This window comes from Dermacentor andersoni, unplaced genomic scaffold (genome assembly GCF_023375885.2).
Source record: "Dermacentor andersoni unplaced genomic scaffold, qqDerAnde1_hic_scaffold ctg00000033.1, whole genome shotgun sequence".
In the NCBI taxonomy this organism is placed as follows: domain Eukaryota; kingdom Metazoa; phylum Arthropoda; class Arachnida; order Ixodida; family Ixodidae; genus Dermacentor; species Dermacentor andersoni.
In genome coordinates, this window is record NW_027314755.1 from 2,528,552 (window position 1) to 2,549,983 (window position 21,432).

General features: G+C 43.7%; 1 pseudogene; it reads left to right on the forward strand.

Annotated features, from left to right (window-relative positions):
• LOC126518109 (uncharacterized) overlaps positions 1-21,432 on the forward strand; it is a 125,187-nt pseudogene that overhangs the window by 53,252 nt on the left and 50,503 nt on the right.

Here is a 21,432-nt window from a genome sequence, read left to right on the forward strand (position 1 = left end):
TAGAACATTGCAAGAACGAGCAAACTCCACAGCAAGTGCAAGATGAACTTGAAAAAAGGGGGGTACCAGCGAAACACAAAGTACGCGCACAGGCATAAAAAAGGCCTTAGACGCGGTCATGTGTGGCAATGTAAATTTCAATGAAGTACAGTTGAAAGTCCAACGTCCGTCCATGTCGAACGCCCTTTCCTTGGTGCGCGTCTTTTGTGTTTAGCTGGTATCCCTTTTTTTCAAATTCCTCATGCACGAACTGGCCCAAGAGCTTGCACTAAACCGAGTGCAAGCAGACAATTTTGCACTCTTTGCAAAATAGTGTTGGTATTTATTTATTGAGCATCAATACACTGAACCTTCTACCAGCTAATTATGTGGTCAGGGCTCCATTGACGTAAAGTAAAAAATTATGTAACTGGACAAAGCCTACTTGCATGAATGGGGATAACTTGCCAGGAATATAAAAAAAAAACATGTGAGAGAAAAAATCATGCTAACTACAAAACAGCTCAGTTCAATTGTAACTGCGGCGCAGTAAATACTGGGCTTCATGTGTCATTTCAAGAAGTTCAAGCTCATGAAATGTTTATAAACCAGTGGCAGTTATTCTGGGGACAAGAGAGAAATAATTGTGAATATCAATGTTAAACATTTTTAAGCATGCCATGTGCTTGCGAAATATTTGACGCACTACACTTTGAATTCCTACATACGCAGAAGCTTCACGAGCCTGTAGTATAAAAAGAAAAATTCGGCAATAAATATTGTCATAAAATTCCATAATGTACTTATTAGTGAATATACAGAAAATTACATGTGCGTAATATACATAAGGAGGTCCCATTTTCAAAGACTGTGTGGGGACCTCGTGTTAAAGGTACTTATGATGGTGTACAATGTTTAAAGCAAAAGTAGTACAAATGACAGCTAAGAGTAACATCCAAACATGTTTATAGCATATGAGTAATTAGAACACTTGTTAACAGCATGACAATACAAAAACATAATAAAATTAGAAAAAAATGGACAAGATCAGTAAGTATTTATTATGAATGCTTTTAGTTCTCTTTTAAGTTGGTATAAATTTTTTGCTAGGTGGTAGAGTTACAAAGCTATATCGAGGAAATTTCCACAGTCTGTTTACCATAGTTAGCTCGCACTTTAGCTAGACGTAAATTATTATTCAGTGCACATCTAGTGTGACTATGAGCTATCAAGTCACAAGGTGAGAAGGAGATCGATGGTTGTTCCTTAGTCATATATCTATAGAATAAAAGCCCTAGAATATATTTGGCGAGTTCTGAAATGGTTAGGATGTTGTTTTCATGCAGTAGTAATTTTCCTGTTGCAAAGCTTGAACTGCTTGTAATAACTCCTATGGATTGGTTCTCCATTACCTGGAGGGATACCAAGTGAGTGTTATAACTGTTACCCCAGCGTATTATGACGTAGTTAATATGAGAGTCAATGAGTGGCATAGCGAGATGAATGTATTATGTGTACAGTAGGAATGAGCTTTAATTAGAAAATACCATATGCTATTTTCTTTCTTATGTGAGAAATGTGATTTTTATAGTTCAGGTTGGAGTCAGGAAAAATCCCAAGAAATGATGAGCATGGACTCGGAGACATAGAATGTGAGCAAAAAGTGAAAGGGAAGGAAGCCGGATGTTGTTGATGTGAGGAAAATACAATACATTTAGTCTTGGTGGCATTAATCGATAATAGGTTAGCATGACACCAACCTAAAATATTTTCTAGCTCGGTATTTTGCTTTTTAATAAGAACTGGCACGTTTTTATCACAGGCCATTGTGAATTTATGTTAAATATAGAACACGCCTTCAAATTTCTTGGTCAAGTATAGCGCACCTCCTCCGAGTAGGCCGGCTCCATGACTGGAATCGTGCTACCTGCTGCAGGAAATCTAAAAAAGTTTCGCACCTAGAAATTCATCCCGCAAGTTGAAGAAACAATAGCTCTGGCATAATTAATGCGATTGTTCTAATGATCCCGCTATGCTGAAAATGCCGAGTTGGCCATGAGCGCAATTTTTCGTATATATTGACGCATAGGTATGTCTATGCCATGGCTTGCTGTGTTACATGGGGTATATAGGGGTTATATTGCAACATCATTCTATCACAAAAGTTCCTTATACCTTCTTACATTCGTGACAGAGTTATTCCTCGAAACTTCGAGGATGACCGGTAACACTTATTATGAAACGAGACAGCGCATGCCTTTTGCCTTATATACTACAAGTGGAAACAATAGCAACTTTATTGGCGCTGATGCGCGCGCGCTAAGGGATCGACCCCCCCCCCCCTCCCCCATGAAAGACGCTTCGTTTCCACCAATCACAAAGCGGCACGCACATCTCGCCTCCTTGTAGCACCACAAGGCCAGCGCTGACATTAGGAGTCAAGTGCCCGCGGAGCCCAGCACGCAAGATAGAGGTTACGCTAAAGAGGTTATGCTGCCGCGTCCGGACACTAAATTCCGACGCTCACAAGCATCGTTTGGCCGCATCTACTTTGTGCACAAATTGCCGGAAAACCGAAACAATTGACCGCGTTGCGTGCCAACGATTTCACCCGCTAAGAAGAAGGTTGCTTGGGGTCCCTATAAACAAGCTTGGTCTCAGCATGAGCCTCCACGTCTTACTTTCGCTGGAGACTTCCACGTTAGGGTGCAGCCAAAAGGTTGTTTGAAAAGGGATGAAGCACTTTTATTCTTGCTACCGATCGGGCGCCTTTCTGAAACGACGAATTATCGTAAATATTGATTTATCTTTTCATTCATTTTAGCAGGAGCACTTTGTCAGTTTTGAAGACCGCAAAAGTTACTCTTCCCCTGGTATTTTATTCTAGCTTTTTCTCATCCATTTCCTTCAAAGCATCGAATTCTTGGGCGATTACCCCACGGTGGGTACCTGTCGTTTGTGTAGCTATTTTGTAATTTCGTAATTATATTTATTTAACCAACGATACGCCAGACAACCGATGTTTGTGTTTGATTCTAATAAACGTAGTTTAATCTACCGCCTCTTTGCGAATGCTGCGTAGTGGGTTTGAGCCAGCATTTCGAGAATCCAACAGAGCGGCTATGTGCCACTAACGTTTAGATACAGCAGTACCTTAGGGTTATTCCAAATCATGTTGCAGAAAGTTCGTTTTTTAGGTATCTGAACATTGTTGACTAGCCCTTAGTGAGATGGCATCCGGACTGGCAAAGGCAGCGCTTGCTGGGCCAATGGGTTTTTTTATTCCTAGCCTTACTTTTCTAGTGGTAACAAGATTGCGATCGCGACAACAAGTCCTAGGCACAAGAAATGAGCTCCTCCTTGCTGCACGGAATTACGTGCATTTGGCGCTCCCCTGGAATGCCCGTTCTTGTCCCTCTCGGCAATGGGAAGTTTCCATTACACTATTACGATGTCGAATACCGCAACTCAATTTGCACGAGAGTAGGTGTCGGTACGTACCATCAAACCTTCCTGGTTCATGTGGGAATATAGAACCACTGGAGCGTTTCCTCTTCTTTTGCCGCAAATATAATTCCGAAGATCTGCTTAGAGCAGCCCCTATTGCGTACGCGCATTCTCCTCTCTCAGATTAAAGTCCTATCATTTGGTCGAGCCTGTAAGGATGGGTGTCAGACAGTACATGAGTACGTCATTGCGACTGGTAGACTTTCTTTCATGTTAAGCGCATTTACCGCAATATTAACACTGAGTCGCGTTATTTTCATAATATGGCATCTTCGTATAATTGCCATGACCACTATTCATGAAACGGAAACGGAAAATAAGTAATATGTACTGTTATTTAAATATGATCAATAAATTAACCGGCACGAAGAAGTTCATATTATGTTTCCGCTCAAAACCATGGCCAATGCCCCTCCCCCCCCATCTTGGGAACGGGTCAAAATTTGAAGAACAACGAGAAGACGAAGAAGCGAAAAGTACGGTGAGGTCGAAGTCCAGGCGATCAGCAATCGATTATGTTCACATATTTAATCTATGTGGTCCTTGAAGTTGCTTTAGTTGAGAGGTATGTAGCCTGCCTCTACGACGCCAGAGCTACCAAGGATGACCTTCTTTTGCCCCAAGTTAACGGAGTAAGTGCAACGTTGACCTATTTTACCTATGTGGTTCTTGAAATTGCTTTAATTAGCAGGTGTTTAGCGTACCTCCAAGTTGCAAAAGGTACCCAGGATTACTTTCTTTTGCCGAAGAATAACGGAGTAAGCGCAACTTTGGAAGGACGCGTTTCTTGGACGGTAGTGACCGTTGCGCTTTTCTTTAACCAGTGCGGTGGTTACCTCTTTCTATGCCGCATTGGAGCAGCACCTGGTCGCGCGTGTTGTGTCACCTGGTTTCGGTTAGCTTTAAAAAAACATCACGGGGTCGAACTTTGCCTGCAGACATTCCACGGCGTCTCGTACCCACCAGTCTTGCTTTCGCACGTTCGACCTTATATTATCACATCTAATTTTATGCTTGTTTCTGTACGCGAGTAAGTACCAGAAACACTCTATGGTTATCCCATTTCCGGCTCCCTCTTGGAGAATCACTGTGCGCCCCCAATGAATAACGTTCCCTCAGTGAGGACACCAGTGGAGTAAACGTGCCTCGCAGGGTTGCACGATAACTTTCGAGGTTATAGTTAGGCATGTGACAAGCAGCTACTCCGTCGAATGGGATTTTCTAGCTCTGTGTTTTTTGCCCCTGCGTGTACCCACGCAATACTAAGTTAGCACGGTGCTTGTGGCGTTGCATCGAACCCAACCAGCGTTCCAATGAGCGATGTCCGCTTTGCCCGCCAGGATTCATAAAGCGGTGCGCTGACAATAAAAAGGGGGCCTCCTTGGTTTGGGACTTGGGCTGTTGTCTGTTTTGTTCTTACAACAGTTCGTGTGCACCGACACAGTGGCAGCAACGCGAAACAGCACTGTTTCCTTAAATTTCATGTTGGTTCGTCCTATATGTATTTTCTACTTGGGTGGAACATTTTCTTTGTTCCATCTCATTCTCAGACGACGCCACCGTTTCCCACGATCTCCTCGTGCTTGGGCCACTGGGGAAGCAGGGAAGCCTGGGTGGCCACGCTGGTTGCCAGGGGGCTAACCCGGTTGCTGCTTTGGTTTTGGGCCTCTGCAATCTACCGAACGCAGCAGCCGGGAATACCTCAGCCAGCACAGGCCATCTACGGGTGGTGCTACATGATTACGGCTTACGGCGATCTGGTGGCGTCCACTGCGCTCGCCTCCTTGCCTACATATGGCCCTTATGAGTACTCGGAGGCCCATGCTGTGCTGGCTGCTGTTGTCATGGTGGTGACGCCGTGCCTCCTTACAGCAGCTACCTACCTCAAGATCATGGCAGAGAACGACAATGGGACCGTATGCATTCCTGCAACATGCTTGCGACCTACATTTGTCGCAAATATTTGCTCAATAGTCAAATAATTATAATATGTCACGTGGATGGAAAAAATGCATTGCACAACGTAAATACAGGGCCATTCTGTAAACATTTTAAGTGTTGTTACTCGTTTTGCAACAGACGGTTCTGCGATACTGGATACCGAGTTTCTATAGCTTACGATAGCATAAACCAATAAAGAATTCAGGAATTACAGGCAGATGAGCTTGCTTTCGGTATTGAACCAAGATAATTTCCAACATAATCAGGGAAACACTGGACTTCATTCAACCAAGACAACCCGCGTGCTTAACGAAGGGACATTCTATAATCGACCAGATGCTTGTCATAAATCAGTCAAATGTGAACATTTAAGTACACTTAATCTCTGTATATGACTCATTCATTAAGAAACACGACTTTATTCAGTAGAGATATCAGGAGGATTCCAGAAGGAAAGTAGAAGATTGCCATTAAAGAAAGGGGTCTGCGAAGGAGGCACAATATTGTCATTGCTATACACTGCATGCTTATGTAAGTACTGAAGGTACCAGACTTCGGTGGCTTAGCAGTGAAGGTCAATGGTGAATATATCGGCAACCGTAGCTTAACAGATGACATGTGTTCTTCGGCAACAGTGCGCATGAATTGAAAACATTTCGTTTAGTATTTTAACAGAGGCAATCCAAGGCTGGGGTTGAAGAATAATATGCAGGAGGCAATGATAATGTTGAACAGCGAGGCAAGAAAACAACATTTCATGATCGCCAGTCAGCATTGACGCAGGAGCACGTTGATGTAAGACAATTCCTCCCACGGGATCTTGACAGTCAGAAGTATATTCACACAAGAGTAAATATGCGTTGGATGTGTACGTGAGGCATTAAAAATCCTGACTGGCAGCTTACCACTGTCATTGAAAAGAAAAGTGTGGAATCATTAGGTTATACCGGTGCCAACATATGTTACAGAAAGTTGGACGTTAACAAAGAAGGTCGAGAAAATTTAAGCTCCGTACGAAGAACGATGGAACGAAACATGCAAGGCATAACGTTAAAAGACAGGAAACGAGCGGCGTGGAGCAGAGAGCAAGAGGGGATAGTCGATATTTAGTAGACATTAGGAGAAAGAGTGTGGAGCTCGGCGGGCAACTCGGTTCTGTGGACCATTAACCTGTGGACCATTAGAGTTACAGAATGGCTGTCGAAGGAAGGGAAGGGCACACGAGGGAAGTATAAAAATAGGCTAGGTGATGAATGGAAGAAATTTGCAGCTGCATCTCGGAATCAGCTTGTACATTAAGACCGGAGTAATTGGCGGTTGCTGGAAGAGGTCTTTGTCCTGCAGTGGACATAGAAATAGGCGGAGGCTGATCACGGCGATATCATCGAAGTACTTCAGTTTCTCACAGCGGTGCAGTCACGTTTGAAGATTACTGCAGTAAAAGCCATTCATTTCTTGCAGTTCGCAAACAGACTAGCTGCATGGGTTGTCGGTTTCGCAACTTATCACGCAGCTTGGTAACGACAGACAGGTCATCATCATCATCACCCTAGTTACGCCCACTGCAGGGCAGAGGCCGCTCCCATACTTTTCCAACTATCCCAGTCATGTACTGATCGTGCCCACGTTGTCCCTGCAAACTTCTTAATCTCATCCCCCCACCTAACATTATGCCGTCCCCTGCTACGCTTCCCTTGTCTTGGAATGCAGTCCGCAACCCTTAATGACATTGCTTATCTTCCCTCCTCATTACACGCCCTGCCCATGCCCATTTTGTTTCTTGATTTCAAATAAGATTTCTTTAGGTCGCGTTCGTACCCTCACTCAATCTGCTCTTTGCTTATCCTTGACGTTACACCCATCATTCTTTTTTCTATAGCTGGTTAAGTCATCCTCAATTTAAGTAGAACCCCAACTTTAAGGCTCCAGGTACCTGCCCTGTAGGTGAGTACAGGTAAGTCAAAGCCGTTGCACATTTTTCTTTTGAGGGACAATGGCAACCTCCTGTTAATGATCTGAGAAAGCCTGCCAAACGCACCCTAGCCTATTGCTACTCTTCTGAATAATTCAGTCTCATAATCCGCCTCCGCGGTCAATACCTGCCCTAAGTAGATGTATTCCTTTACCGCTTCAAGTGCCTCGCTACCTATCGTAAACTGTTGTTCTCTTCCGAGACTTTTAAACATTATTTTGTTTTCTGCAGAATAATTTTTAGACCCACCCTTCTGCTTTGCCTCTCCAGGTCAGTGAGTTTGCATTGCAATTAATCCCCTGGGTTACTAAGCAAGACAATAACATCAGCGCATTACAAGTTACTAAGGTATTCTCTATTAACTCTTATCCCCAATTCTTCCCAATCAAATTCTCTGAATACCTCCTTTAACACCTTAGATTAGCATTGGAGAGATTATATCTCCCTGCTTGACGCCTTTCTTTATTGGGATATTGTTGCTTTCTGTATGGAGGGTTAAGGTGGCTGTAGAGCCGCTGTTGATACTTTGCAGTATTTTTACATACTGCTCGTCTACACCTTGATTCCGTAATGCCTCCATGACTCCATGCTAAAATCATTGCGAAGTATCTTGCGCTGTTTCGTAAATCCCTGATGAAATCAAGACTTCTATCGGACTGGAAGACCGCTCAAGTTATTGCATTCTTTAAGAAGGGTGACCGCTTACTAATACAAAAATCTCTTCCTATATATTTACCTTCTGTACTCTGTAAAATGCTGGACCATATCATTGCTATATACATAAATTAGTTTCTTGAACAACACCCCGTAATAGGTAACTTTCAGCATGGTTTTAGAAAAGGATACTCGATAATGACCCAATTAGTTACATTAGTCCATACTTTTTCAAAAACTTTAGATAATCATGGTCAAATTGAACCCATATTTATCGATTTTAGCAAAGTGCTTGGCAGGGTTAGTCATTTAAAACTAATGCAAGAAGTAAAAGAAATTAACCTTCCCGATATTTTCATTTCCTGGATTGCCGATTATCTAACCAGCAGAGTGCAATTTGTTCCAGTTAATGACAACGACTCGAGTTGTCTTCCAGTCACCTCAGGAGTGCCCCAGGGAGGTGTCGTAGGGAAATTGTTATTTCAGCTGTATAATAATGATATTGTTACCGTCATTACTCCAGGAACAGAAATTTGATTGTTTGTAGATGACTGTGTGCTATTTCGTCAAATTACGTGCGCGGAAGAACAAAACGAACTTAACGCGAGCCTAGACAATGTGGTTCATTGGTGCAGTGAATTTTGTATGACTGTTACCACAGAAAAAATTTTTATTCAGATTACCCATAAAAAAAATCCGTTAAACTATACTTATCAACAAGGCTCATCAACATTAATACAGGTGCATAGTTACAAGTATTTAGGCGTCACGATAACTATCGATCTTACCTGGAACTTTCACATGGAAAACATAAGCTCATCTGCGTTCCGTAAGCTATGTTTTCTAAACCATACGCATAGAAATGCCCCTCCCCCTTCCCCAAAATAATGAACACCTATCATATTACACCTACATCAGACCGAAACTAGAATATTTGTCTATAGTGTGGGACCCTCTTACTAAAGAAAACATTAATAAACTTGAACGAATTCAAAGAAAGGCTCTCGGCTTTACTCATTCAGAATTCACAATGGCGGATTCTCCTACCGATTTTATGGCGACTAACAATATTGAAACACTTCAAGATAGAAGAAGTAAATCTCGCCTTCACTTCCTTCAGCTGCTACTGAATCGTAAGCTCGCAAAAGACACCCCCCGCCCCCCCTCCTTATCTCCTCTATCCACCCGACATATAAGAACACCACAACACGCAGTCATTAATGCCATATTTTTCGAGAACTGTCATAAATTTTCTTTTTAACCACGTACCATATCAGAATGGAACCATCTTACATCTTCGTCGTAATTTTAATAACACTTTTTTCCGCATTCTGAATTGTCTTGTGTCCCGCATTCTTATTCCTGTTGTGCAGTTACTATGTTTTGCCTGCCCTGCGTGGACCCTGTGGCGGTCTGCAGTATGTAATAAAGAAAAAAATTATAGACTGCTGAGATTTCGACTGAATCATACGCTTTCATGTAATCAATGAAAGCTATATATAAGGGTTGGTTATATTCCGCTCATTTCTCTATCACCTGAATGATAGTGTGAATATGGTCTATTGTTCAGTAGCCTTTAAGGAATCCTGCCTGGTCCTTTGGTTGACAGAAGTCTAAGGTGTTGCTGATTCTATTTGCGATCACCTTAGTAAACACTTTGTAGGCAACGGACAGTCAGCTGATCGGTCTATAATTTTTCAAGTCTTTGGCGTCCCCTTTCTTATGGATTAAGATAATGTTAGCGTTCTTCCAAGACTCCGGTAGGCTCGAGGTCATGAGGCCCTGCGTATACAGGGGGGCCAGTTTTTCCAGAACAATCTACCCAACATCCGTCAACAAATCTGCTGTCACCTGATGCACCCCTGCTGCCTTCCCCGTTTGGATAGCTTCCAAGGCTTTCCTTACTCCTTCCGGCGTTACTTGTGGGATTTCAAGTTCCTCTAAACTATTCTCTCTTCTATTATCGTCGTGGGTGAAACTGGTACTGTAAAAATCTCTATAGAACTCCTTATCCACTTGAAGTATCTCATCCACATTAGTAATTATATTGCCAGCTTCGTCTCTTAACGCATGCATCTGATTCTTGCCTATTCCTGGACTCTTCTAATTGGTTTTTAAGCTTGCTCCGTTCCTGAGAGCATGTTCAATTCTATCCATATTATACTTGCTTTTGTCAGCTGTCTGACGCTTGTTGATTCACTTGGATAGTTCTGCCATTTCTATTCTAGCTCTATGGTTAGAGGCTTTCATACATTGGCGTTTCTTGATCAGATCTTTCGTCTCCTGCGATAGCTTACTCCGTTAATCACCGATTTCTATTGCACACTCCTTAATGATGCCCACAAGATTGTCGTTCATTGTTTTAACACTAAGGTCCCCTTCCTGAGTTAAAGCCGAATACCTGTGCTGTAGCTTGATCCGGAATTGCTCTATTTTCCCTCTTACCACTAACTCATTGATCGGCTTCGTATGTACCAGTTTCTTCCGAACCCTCCTCAAGTCTAGGCTAACTCGAGTTCTTACCATCCTATGCTCACTGCAGCTCACCTTGCCGAGCACGTCCACATCTTGTAGGATGCCAGGGTTAGCGCAGAGTATAAAGTATATTTCATTGCTTATCTCGCCATTCGGGCTCATCCACGTCCACTTTCGGCTATATCACTTGCGGAAGAAGGCATTCATTATCCGCGTATTATTCTGTTCTCCTAACTCTACTATTAACTCACCCCTGCTTTTCCTACAGGCTATGCCATATTCAGCCAGAGACTTGTCTCCAGCCTGCTTCTTGCTTACCCTGCCATTAAAGTCACCCATCAGTACAGTGTATTTTGTTTTGACTTTACCCGTCGCCAATTCCACGTCTTCATAGAAGCTTTCGACTTTCTTGTCATCATGACTCGATGTAGGGACCTGTACGACCTTCAATTTGTACCTCTTATTAAGTTTCGCACAGACAGGTCAGTTACGCAATTTTACGTATTGTAGTTGCACCAGTACTCTACGAGGCACTATAAAGTAGAAATGAGTAATACATTACGCCGCCTAATACTCAATTATTTATTTACGGTGTTTTAAATGCCAAAACCACGATATGATTACGAGGCGCACCGTAGGGGGGGCACTCCGGAATAATTTGGACCACTTCGGGTTCTTTAATGTGGACCTAAATCTAAGCACACGGGAGTTTTCGCATTTGCCCTCATGGAATTTCAGCCGCCATGGCTGGGATTCGATCCCGCGACCTCGTGCTTAGGAGCAACCACAGCGGGTCTCTCTTTAACGGGGCGCGAACCCACCGCCCTGTTCCAAAGAGTCCTATTTGTTACGGGGCGGTGGGTTACGCCACGAAGCTCTGTCATACCAGTGTTAAAAAAGAAATAAAAAAGAAAGGGAAAAACAATAAAGGAAAAAATACAAACGGACCGATTCCCGTAAACAAAGTTTGTGAACCCTTAGCGTGAACTTTGTTTTTATACTTCCTTGTCCTTGTCGTTTCCCTACTTCCACTAATCTTCGAATCGCCTTTTAGTAATCTCTATTGCCAACACGCTAACTTTTCCTCTGCTCTCGTTCAACCCAAGCGCTTCAGGAAGGCCAGTTGGGCCTAAAGCGACCACGGGGCAGATATCTTCACATTCCAACAAAACATGCTCTGTCGTTTCTCTAGCTTTAGCGCAGCAAACAACACATGCTTCTTTTCTTTCTTATATCTCGCGTTATAGGTGCATATTTTAAGGCATCCTGATCTCAATTCGACAAGTTTTGAGCTTCACTTCGAGTTATCATACATGGTTTCTTTCCTGATTTCCTTTTCTTCTTCTGATGCAGTAACTCATGGCAGGTTTCTTTTCGAATTCCGCCACCCATGAGATTAGGTCAGCCTCTCTGACTTTCCTCATCACGTTCCTTTTTGCTGTGTTCTCCCCATACAGATCGCATTGTTGGTGGTAACGTTCATAGTAGCTCTTTTCCTCCACTGTGAATAATGTTTTTAATGTAAAAATACCTGAACACTCCACAAGCCCAATTACCTTCTTCCATATCCTTCTGTCGTTTCACTTTGAGCTTCCCTGACTTGTTCATCCCATATCATCCTGCACAGCGTCATTTCTAGTCTTCCCGTGAGCGCCCGATGCGAGGTATTTCTCTTCCCCTTCACTGCTATTATTTTTTCCTTGATTTGCATATAATATTTTCCTTCCTTTATCCATATACCACGGTATTTATATTCTTTTGCGCTAACTATTTTCCGGCCCTCTATTGACACTGTCTGTTCACAGTTTTCAGTGAATACCAAAACAGCTGATTTTCTAACGCTAAATTTTAGACCTATATTGTCACCTTCCTGTCTACAAATATTAGCCAGACATTGCATATCACTTTGCTTGTTAGCTAGCAACACAATGTAGTCCGCATAACACCAACCTAGAAGCTGTAGCTCTAGTAGTGTACTGGCCTGTTTGTATATGAGATTTAATGCAATATAGCTTCCTTCTAGTGCCCTTTCGATCCCCGCCCGGTACATAATAAACAGCAGTGGGGATAAAGGCACCTCAGTCCCTGTTTGATACCAATTTTCTCTTCGCAACTAATGCCTTCCCTTTCAATGTACCCAAACAGTATTTCCTAGGTAAACATTTTGCAAAAGCTGTAGACAATTATCGGCTAAGCCTTCTCCTTCTAGATTATTCAAAAGACCGTTGTGGCCTACGTTGTCATACGCTCCTGTAATGTTTAAAAGGGCTACATATATTGGTTACCTTTCTACTCTTGATACTTTTATAGACTGAGTAAGGAGAAATAAGTTATCACCCGGACGCCTACCTACTTTGATGCCCTTCTCAATTTCTCCCAAAATTTTAATATTATTATGCCATCTTTGCAGCTTTAATTTATTTGCCTGCTTGGTGAAACTGTACGTTACCGATGTAATGGTCAATGGTCTGTACGAGCGAATTCTATCTTTCTGTCCCTTATCTTTATAAATTAAAGTCCATCTACTTTGTCGCCCCTCCGAACTCTCTGGTATACATCTTTCTTTTAAAGTTTTTTCCACTGCTTTCAACACAGCTTGCTGACGTTTTGTCTTAGTCCATTATTTAGCCTAACGGGAACCAACTATAGCCCTGTGGCTGTGCGCTATAAAATTTTCGCATCGGCTTTCTTCGAGCTGACATTTTTTAGCACCAGCTCCTTTTCCGTCTAGTTGTCTTTCAAGCCCCTTCTTTCATCTACCAGAACCCTTTCATTTCCTTGGAAAGTATCGGCTGGTATTTACTTTTTTTATGTAATTTAATGCCGCGTCCCCTTCAAGCTTGTTTGCATCTTCATCTAGGATGTGCTGCTGAACTGTTCCAGAATTCCTGCCTGATAATATTGTCGCAGCACTGCGCGACTGATGCAGAGAAAGAAGAAGTAGAGTGTGCGCGCCTTATCTCTGGGTACTCTGCGCCGGCTGGGCCTGGCCTGTAGCTTCCATCTCGGACCTCGTCTCACCCTGTAAATAAACATCATTCGTAACAATATTATCTGCAGGTCCAAAACATTGTACGTGCGACCTTTTTTTCTCGCGTATTTCTGAGAACAAACGTTAACTTTCACCTTCTATTTATGCTTGCACCGGTATCGTTTTAACCACACAATTTTTTCCCCGATCCTGCGCCAACCGCGGCTTCATTGCGTGTTTGTGCTCTCGGGATGCTCTCTGTCATATGGCGACCGCTTCTCGTATTCTCCCTGTTCCACCAGCCTTTTGGGCTCATTTTTCGTTTCGAGCGAACATGTTACTTCTCTTTCTGTGTTTCTGTCGTTGTTGTGCTTAGAAGCTCACTATATTCCCATTCTTTGCTTAGCCAATAGCAAAGTTCTTTCTCGACTCTTGTGACTATATTTGATATTTGTTCGGAGTTAGGATTTGAAATCGCGATATTGCGCTCTTTGTTCTCTTCCATAACTACATCTCCCAATTTCAAAATGATGCGTTTATGGTCACTCCCGATCCTCCTATTTGCCTCCTCGTCAATGACCATTTCCCTCAGCCAGTCATGAATTCCTTTTGTGATCAAACAGTAATCAATTATAAGTTGTCGGTTTCCTACTTGCCACGTGGTGTGCCCATCACACTTGGGCCCCCTACTCCCAATAACGAGGTTACGTTGCTCGGAAACATCTAGCATTCACTTCACGATGTTGTCGGTATAGCCACCTAGATCCTGTATGTGGGCATTCATGTCACCTAATTGGATATTTTCGGCATCATTCGCGAATCCCTTAATATCAGAACTTAGGCACTCAGCTAACTGCTGATTTTTCTGTGCTCTAATTGCCGGTCCACAAATGCGTTACACCGAGTGAAGTTTTCTTTCCACTCATAGTACAGGATAAGCAGACATGCTGTTGACGTATTGAATTTATTCTTTTCCATTTGGCTCCTTAATCGGTGAGCATTCCATCTAGCCTCCCTTTATTTACATTTTGGCTTTGTTGCGCCCTTCAGGAACATGATTCTCAATCACCGACGGCTCCTCCAAGTGTCAAATTTGCGGTTCTGTAACCGCATACACCCCTATTTGTTCTCTTTTAAACAGCTCCTCAATCTCTACCCGCTTTTCCTTTCTTGGGGCGCCCTGCATGTTTTTGTAGCCTATTACATAGCCAACATTTTTTCTTGTTTTCCTCATTTTCTATTACTGATGCCGATGGTTTTCTACGGCTTTCCTGGGGCACCTTGTTCATTACTACCTACGCAAGCCTCCTGAGTGCCCGTGGGCCCCCCCCCCAAAAAAGCGGCCGTGCGTCCAGCGAGTCACCTGCCCATTTCTGGTCCAACCATATAATTAAAGTGGATCCCCTCTCGTTCTAAACGACCACAGCTTCTCACTTGCCTGTTTACTTTCTACAAGCTTGAAACCTTTCCCCCAGGTCATTGTTTATATATCCTCACTAGCAGCCTATAAGGCTCTTCGTAGGTTACTGTGGTGGTGGAGGTGACAAACAATATTTGGTGATTTACTTTCTTAATATACCCCTGGAAAAACACGTCGTTCCGCCACTGCGCCACCTGGAGCCTAGCACGCCTCCTTGTAGTTGATGCTGTCAGCGCTTGCTGTTCCTCCTTGTGTTGTTTGCTGGCGCGTATACATGTCGCGTGTTTTGGTTTGCGACTCGCTGTCCCAAATCGATCGTTCTCGTTTTTTTTTTTTATTTTGGAAAAAGAACAATAAGAACTTTACACAAAATCGCATTTCCTCGTGGCTACGACGCAATGCGTCACCTTTAGTTTTTCTCTTTGGTGCCGGTGATGTACACCATGCAAGCGGAACTGGCAAGTCTTTACTAACGGAACACGGCGGCATGGTATCACATTTCCGGTCTGGCAAAGCGCCGGCGAGTAGCGGAGCCTCCTTCATCCGCTTTCTCGCACTTTCTCTTTTGTCCTTGCGGGATGGGTTGTCGGGCCGCTAATAACGCATTGTAAAGAAAACGTGAAGCGATCGCATGTTATTCACACAAGGTATATCGCAGCCCTTCTTAGCAGGAGCACGGCCCGGCACGGGAGGCATTGTGGCAGCCGAAAAACGTGGCAAAGTGGTGGTAACCCGAACAGAGCGGTGCTGTGAAACAAGAAAAAAAAAGCGCGAACGTGGCCAGGGTTATGACGTAGCCTCCACGTGCCCTTATCAGCACAGGGCGAGAAGAAGAAAGGGCTTGAGAGGAGAGATGGGATCGAGAAGAAAAAACAAGCGGCGACCGCATTCTTCGTTGTGCAACTCCTGTAACTGATATGAGGGCATCATTTTCAAGAATTATTTCGACTGTTATTTTCGTTGCAGACTTGTGCACCAGTGCTACTACATAGGAAATTTTCGACTTCGGTGTTGTTTAGAGAGCGATAGAATAGAATTTTATGAAATCGGCCTGGCTCAATGCTTTTTATGTTCAGTATCCGAGCTCATTGGCCGTTCGACTAAAACAAAACATAAGTGATTGGAATGGCTTGCCTGACGTAGATAATTAGATTCAAATAAACTTGTCGCTTCAGCACGCGTACGATAGCTCAAGTGCCTAAAAGATGCCTCCTGAAAGTTACCGCGGCTGGGCTCTTAAGAATTGACAAATCTAGAATTCCTCGGTCACGTGTTCGATGTGATTGTTGCATTGGCTAGCCGCGTGTCGTATCGCCCGGACAAGTGCGAAGTCCCCCTCCTCCGTTTGGTCGCCATGATGTGCTTGGTGCTTTCTGTCCACGACATCCAGCTTGTTAATATCGGGTAGAGGAATGCTCAGTGTCCATTTAAAATGCCCGTGTGAAAGTTAATGATTTAATATAGACATTTGCTCTACTTACTCGCTTATCGCAGCCGTGAACAAGAAATTCCTTATCGCCGTTGGGCACCTACGTCATACAAAAGGGAAGTGGTTGCTGGGGAGCTAGACAAACAGCAGTTCGAAGTAGGCGCCTGGTACGGTAGTACATGTTTGCATTTACATCCTTGTTCAGGTGAGCTGTTCGAGCTTATGCTTGAAGACTAAACACCTTGACCTGGTAGCCGTGATGTTGCAAACGTGACTTGATATTACTTTTGCAACAACTCCTGCGAGGAAATTGAAGTATATGCAATGGTATGGTGCTTTGTACGTGTTGAGCTTCAAAAGCAAACCGTCGCTTTAATTGCCGCAGTTCTTAAAGCTTCAATTTTTCTTCACTAAACGTCCGTTAATTTGAAGCTTGCTGGTGACCGCTACTCCAGCTGACCCAAGCTGCTTGCTGTGTGGAAGGTCCCTATCGTGAAGGTGCATGTTAACTTTTGTGTGCACAAATTTCTTCAGGTTTAGTGGTAACTGCCTCATCGGCAAAGACACATCAATTTAACCTAGGCTTATTTTGTTGTGGCTCTTGCAGCAGTAAGCGGTATCAAACTCCAGCTTCATAGTTCCTCGTCACTTGAAATATTATGGACCTAATAATTATTATCTACAAGGGACATATATATACTGTTCATAAATCACGCAACTTCTGTAAGTTAACAGCTTGTTCACGTCAAAGGACGGCACAACCTTGTGAAATTTTTACTGACGGATTCAATACTATTCCGGATTTGTTTCCAATAGCATTCTGTCTATCATATGACACTCAGGTAATACAATATCAATAGCTTTCTCGACAAACTATTAATGAGCGAAATTAACGGATTTGAATAACTATTTTTTTGCTAGTCTGCGCTTTTTCGTTATAGCCTTTGGTATTGGCCGGCAGATGCGCACTTCAAAAGAGCTGGTCAGACTAAATATCGAGTTCACAATAACACGTAATTTGTGCCCCAATTATTCAAGCATAGCACTTCAAAGGCTTTATTTAGTGACGCATTTGTAAACTTGAATTGAGCGATAGCTACTTCCAGCTCTTCATAATATGTTACATCATGCTTTCTCAAATTTTGTCTGTCGGATGTTTGGTGTAGTGGACCACGATGGCACTAAAGGTGCTGTGTGGGCTTTATGGTGTTGCGTGCGGTGTGGCCTTAGTCACGGGGGCCTTCAAGGACGCCCTCCCTCCTGATTGGGAGCTCTTTTGTAAGTATTTGTGAGTATTTCTAATTCAATTGCATTTTTGCAAGCAGACTCAGTTATTTTCTCAGATGTTCGTTTGGCAGAAATTATGCAGATGTTGAAATGTATCAACGTAACCTTGTTCTTTACCGGTCACCCACGATTTCACCAGATTTTTACATTCCGGATGTGTCTCCGGATATCCGGGTTAAACGCGACTTTTCTGCGAATTCTGAGACCAAATACCACTCTCTCTCTCTCTCTCTCTCTCTCTCTCTCTCTCTCTGCATGCTACAAAGTATTCGCGGTGCGCACGTGCTAGCACGAACCTTGCGTCGGGACAACGAAGTTGGAGCCTGTTTGCCTAAGTGAACTCTAGTTACTGATAGTTGTGCACAAGCTGTGTGCAGAACGGCGACGCTACGAGGCCCTCAACCAACCGCCCAACGAGCGCACCTAACTAGGAGTTGGTAACTCACCGTAACATTCTGCGGAGGCCGGCTGAAGAAAAGGCACAACAGGCTTTTTTTGCGCTTACAGTCAAGTATCATCATCAGCCCAATTTTTGTTCACACCAGGACGAAGGCCTCCTCCTGCGACCTCTAATTACCATTGTCCTGCGCCAAACCATTCCAACTAGTGCCCGCGAATGTCTTGATTTCTTCGCCACACCTAGTCTTCTGCCATCCTCGACTGCGCTTCCCTTCTCTTCGCCCCCATTCTGTAACCCTTATGCTCCACCCGTTATCTAGCCTGCGCATCACTTGACCTGCCCGGCTCCATTTCTTTCTCTTAATGCCTACTCGGTTATAGGCTATCCATGTAGGCTCTCTGATCGAAACCGCTCTTGTTTTGTCTCTTAACGTTATGCCTGCCATTCTTCTTCGCTCTTTGCGCGTTCCTTCACTTGTTCTCAAGCGTCTGTATCAATGTCCAAGTCACTGCCCGATATGTCAACACCGGTAAGAAGCATTGTTTCTACGCCTTTCTTTTAAATGATAATGGTATGCTTCCAACTGGTGCTGACAATGTCTGCCATATGCACTCCAACCCACTTTTATTCTTCCGTGACTTTCCTTCTCATTACACTCACGAGACCCTCCGATAAAATAAAAAAATACCCGAATGTTATCTATTCATACAATTGTAGATTTTACCGGAAAAAAAGTCGATTTCTCCCCAATTGCCAGCTTCCAAAAAATATCACCCAATCTTTACCCTCCGAAAATAAACAAAACGTATAAAACCGGAAATCAAACAACCCTTAAAATAAGCGAATACCGTATATACTGGTATAATGGTCGCACCCACGCAAAAATGTCACTCAGAACATTGTAAAAAAAATCCCTCAGGACAAATATTTAAAAATTGCCACTGTGTAGGCCGCGCCCTCTAATTTTTTTAGAATGTTGGTAGTGATATTTGTTGTGTGGTGCGAGAGTACGGAAGCATTCTTATTTTTAATCGGTGGCAATACAAGGCAGCCATGCCGAATTTCCGGCTCCTCCAGGTAGCAAAATCACAGCCTCCAAGATCTAGCGGCTGCCACCGATGTGCTGCCATCACTGGTCTCTGGGGCTTCAGCATTCATTCTAGCCGGAAGGTGGTGCTCTACGGGAATAGCCAGAGCCAGTACAAGGCTCCGCAGTAGTTCAATAAAGGCCGGTACCACAGAAAACACTCACGAAAAAAAGTTTTTTTCTTCCTGTTATGGTTGCACCTCCAATTTTCACCCCTAATCTCAGAATACGAAAGTGCGGATTTTACACGAGTATATACGGTAATAGTAAAAAGAGAAAAGTAATATTATGCGGCAAAATTTGATGCGAGCAAGTGTTTGCTTTCATCCTGCACGACGTGCTATCTGCTGCAATGTTTGCATTTATGGGCACTTCCGTGTTATTCAGAGCTTTAGTTTTATACATTAAAGACATGGTCACAGCTTTATTGTGACGCCTTGTTTCGATGCCTTATCTGCACCAGCAGGCACCTAATTATCTAATTAATGCGACGAATGTGACCAAAAGCCCAGATTCCACGCATCACAAATCTATATTAAGTCGACAAAGAAGACGGTCTCTTCAAAACAGAAGATCTAATTTCAAAAGTTTTTCCAGGTTTCTTATCAAAATTAAACTGTGCGGATTTACATGCCAAAACAACGATCTGATTATGATGCACGCCGTAGTGGGGTACACCGGAATTTCGGATTAGCTGTGTTTCTTTAACGTGCACCTTCATCTAAGTGCATTGGTGGTTTCGGATTTTCGCCCCCATCGAAATACGTGCGCCGTGGCCGGGCTACCATCACGCGACCTCGTACTCGATGTTTCTTTATACAGGCTTTCGTTTGCAAAACGGGACATTGAGGCACTACCGCCTAGATGGCAACGTGGCATAGCGGAGGAGGTGTAGATGCAAAAGTGGCAGGTTTCTAAGGACAGTGTAAAACTTTTCAGCATTGACTTATGCGCTAAAACAAATGTACAATCTAATTACCTTACATAACCACAATTGAGAAAAACTATATACGCGGGTGTCTCATAGTCTAACCTATAGCTAGACTACAAACACGGCAGTGGGAAGCGACCAAAAAAGAGAAAGGCAGCCTAATTAATTTATATGGGTGTTGCACAAAGCAAATTTGACATTAATGCAACCACGTTTCTGTTTTAAATGTCCGAGGAACTGAATTTAAGAGTTTCCGGAAGCTGTGTTGCCGGTATAAAAGTAAAGGTCTCTAAATATCAGTGCATTTAAGTGCCCTGAACATAGCTGTAGCGTGAATTGAAGAAACATCGGTGCAGGTAGCCAACGTCTGTAGTACAGTTGTACATGTGGCAGAATACGTCGTTGGCTTATACCAACCGGTGATGTTTATCTGTTGAGAGCTTTAGATTAGGGACCGCAAGCGGCCTGCTTATTGGGGCAGTAGAGTCCGCGGTACTACGCATGCGAAGGTCCAGAGGTAGGGGTCTGAGCTTGCGTAGTACCATGATCCCTAGTTCTTGCATACGCAATCTGTTTGGCACCTCTAATCTAAGGCTCTCTCGTGATGTCAGAGGACCCAAGTCGTGACGGTCCGCTCTTGCGAAGGAACACCGTTTGGAGAGGCCAAATATGTGGATCCCCAGCCTGGGTGGTCGTCAAGCGAATTATAACACACGTCGTCTTCATTAGGAGCTGAATATAAGGATGTGCTTGTTCTGTGACGTGCAGTTCACATCACCCTTGTGTAGAGCACGGGAACGGCGGCAACCGGGGCGCTCTGGAGGCAACTAGCGACGTCTAACGCTAGTTTCTGGGCCCAACATCTAACGGCCGGTGCTGGGCACAATTGGACTCTGCAACTACCGTTAGATGTCGCTGGCTGGTTCCTGAGCACCCTGGAGACAACCACTCCCGCGCTTTACACAAGGGTGACACCGAGTGTATATAGGTAATTTAATGAAGCGAAGCTATCTTTCCCTCTCCCTTCTACTTCCCCACTATTGCTGCTGCTGCCGCTGCTGTCTCGCACACCGCGTCAGGGGTCGGGCGGGAGGGTGGTTAATGCATATGTAAGCACGACAGGAGCGCGGCAGAGAGGAAAGGCGATGCAATAAAACTCCTTCTGACCTTTTCATTACGTAGCATGTGAGCTCCCTTGGCATCGCAGGACTAATCTCTTAAGAGCTGTAATTATCCGTGACGCCGTGCAAAGGCATTGCAGAAACTGCAGCACTTACCCAGCTACGGACGCGAACGTCTAGAGGGAAGCTAGATAGAACAGTAGGAAGGGGGCATGGAAGGTGTAGGGCCGATGCAGTCGTGACACGAGTGAATAACAG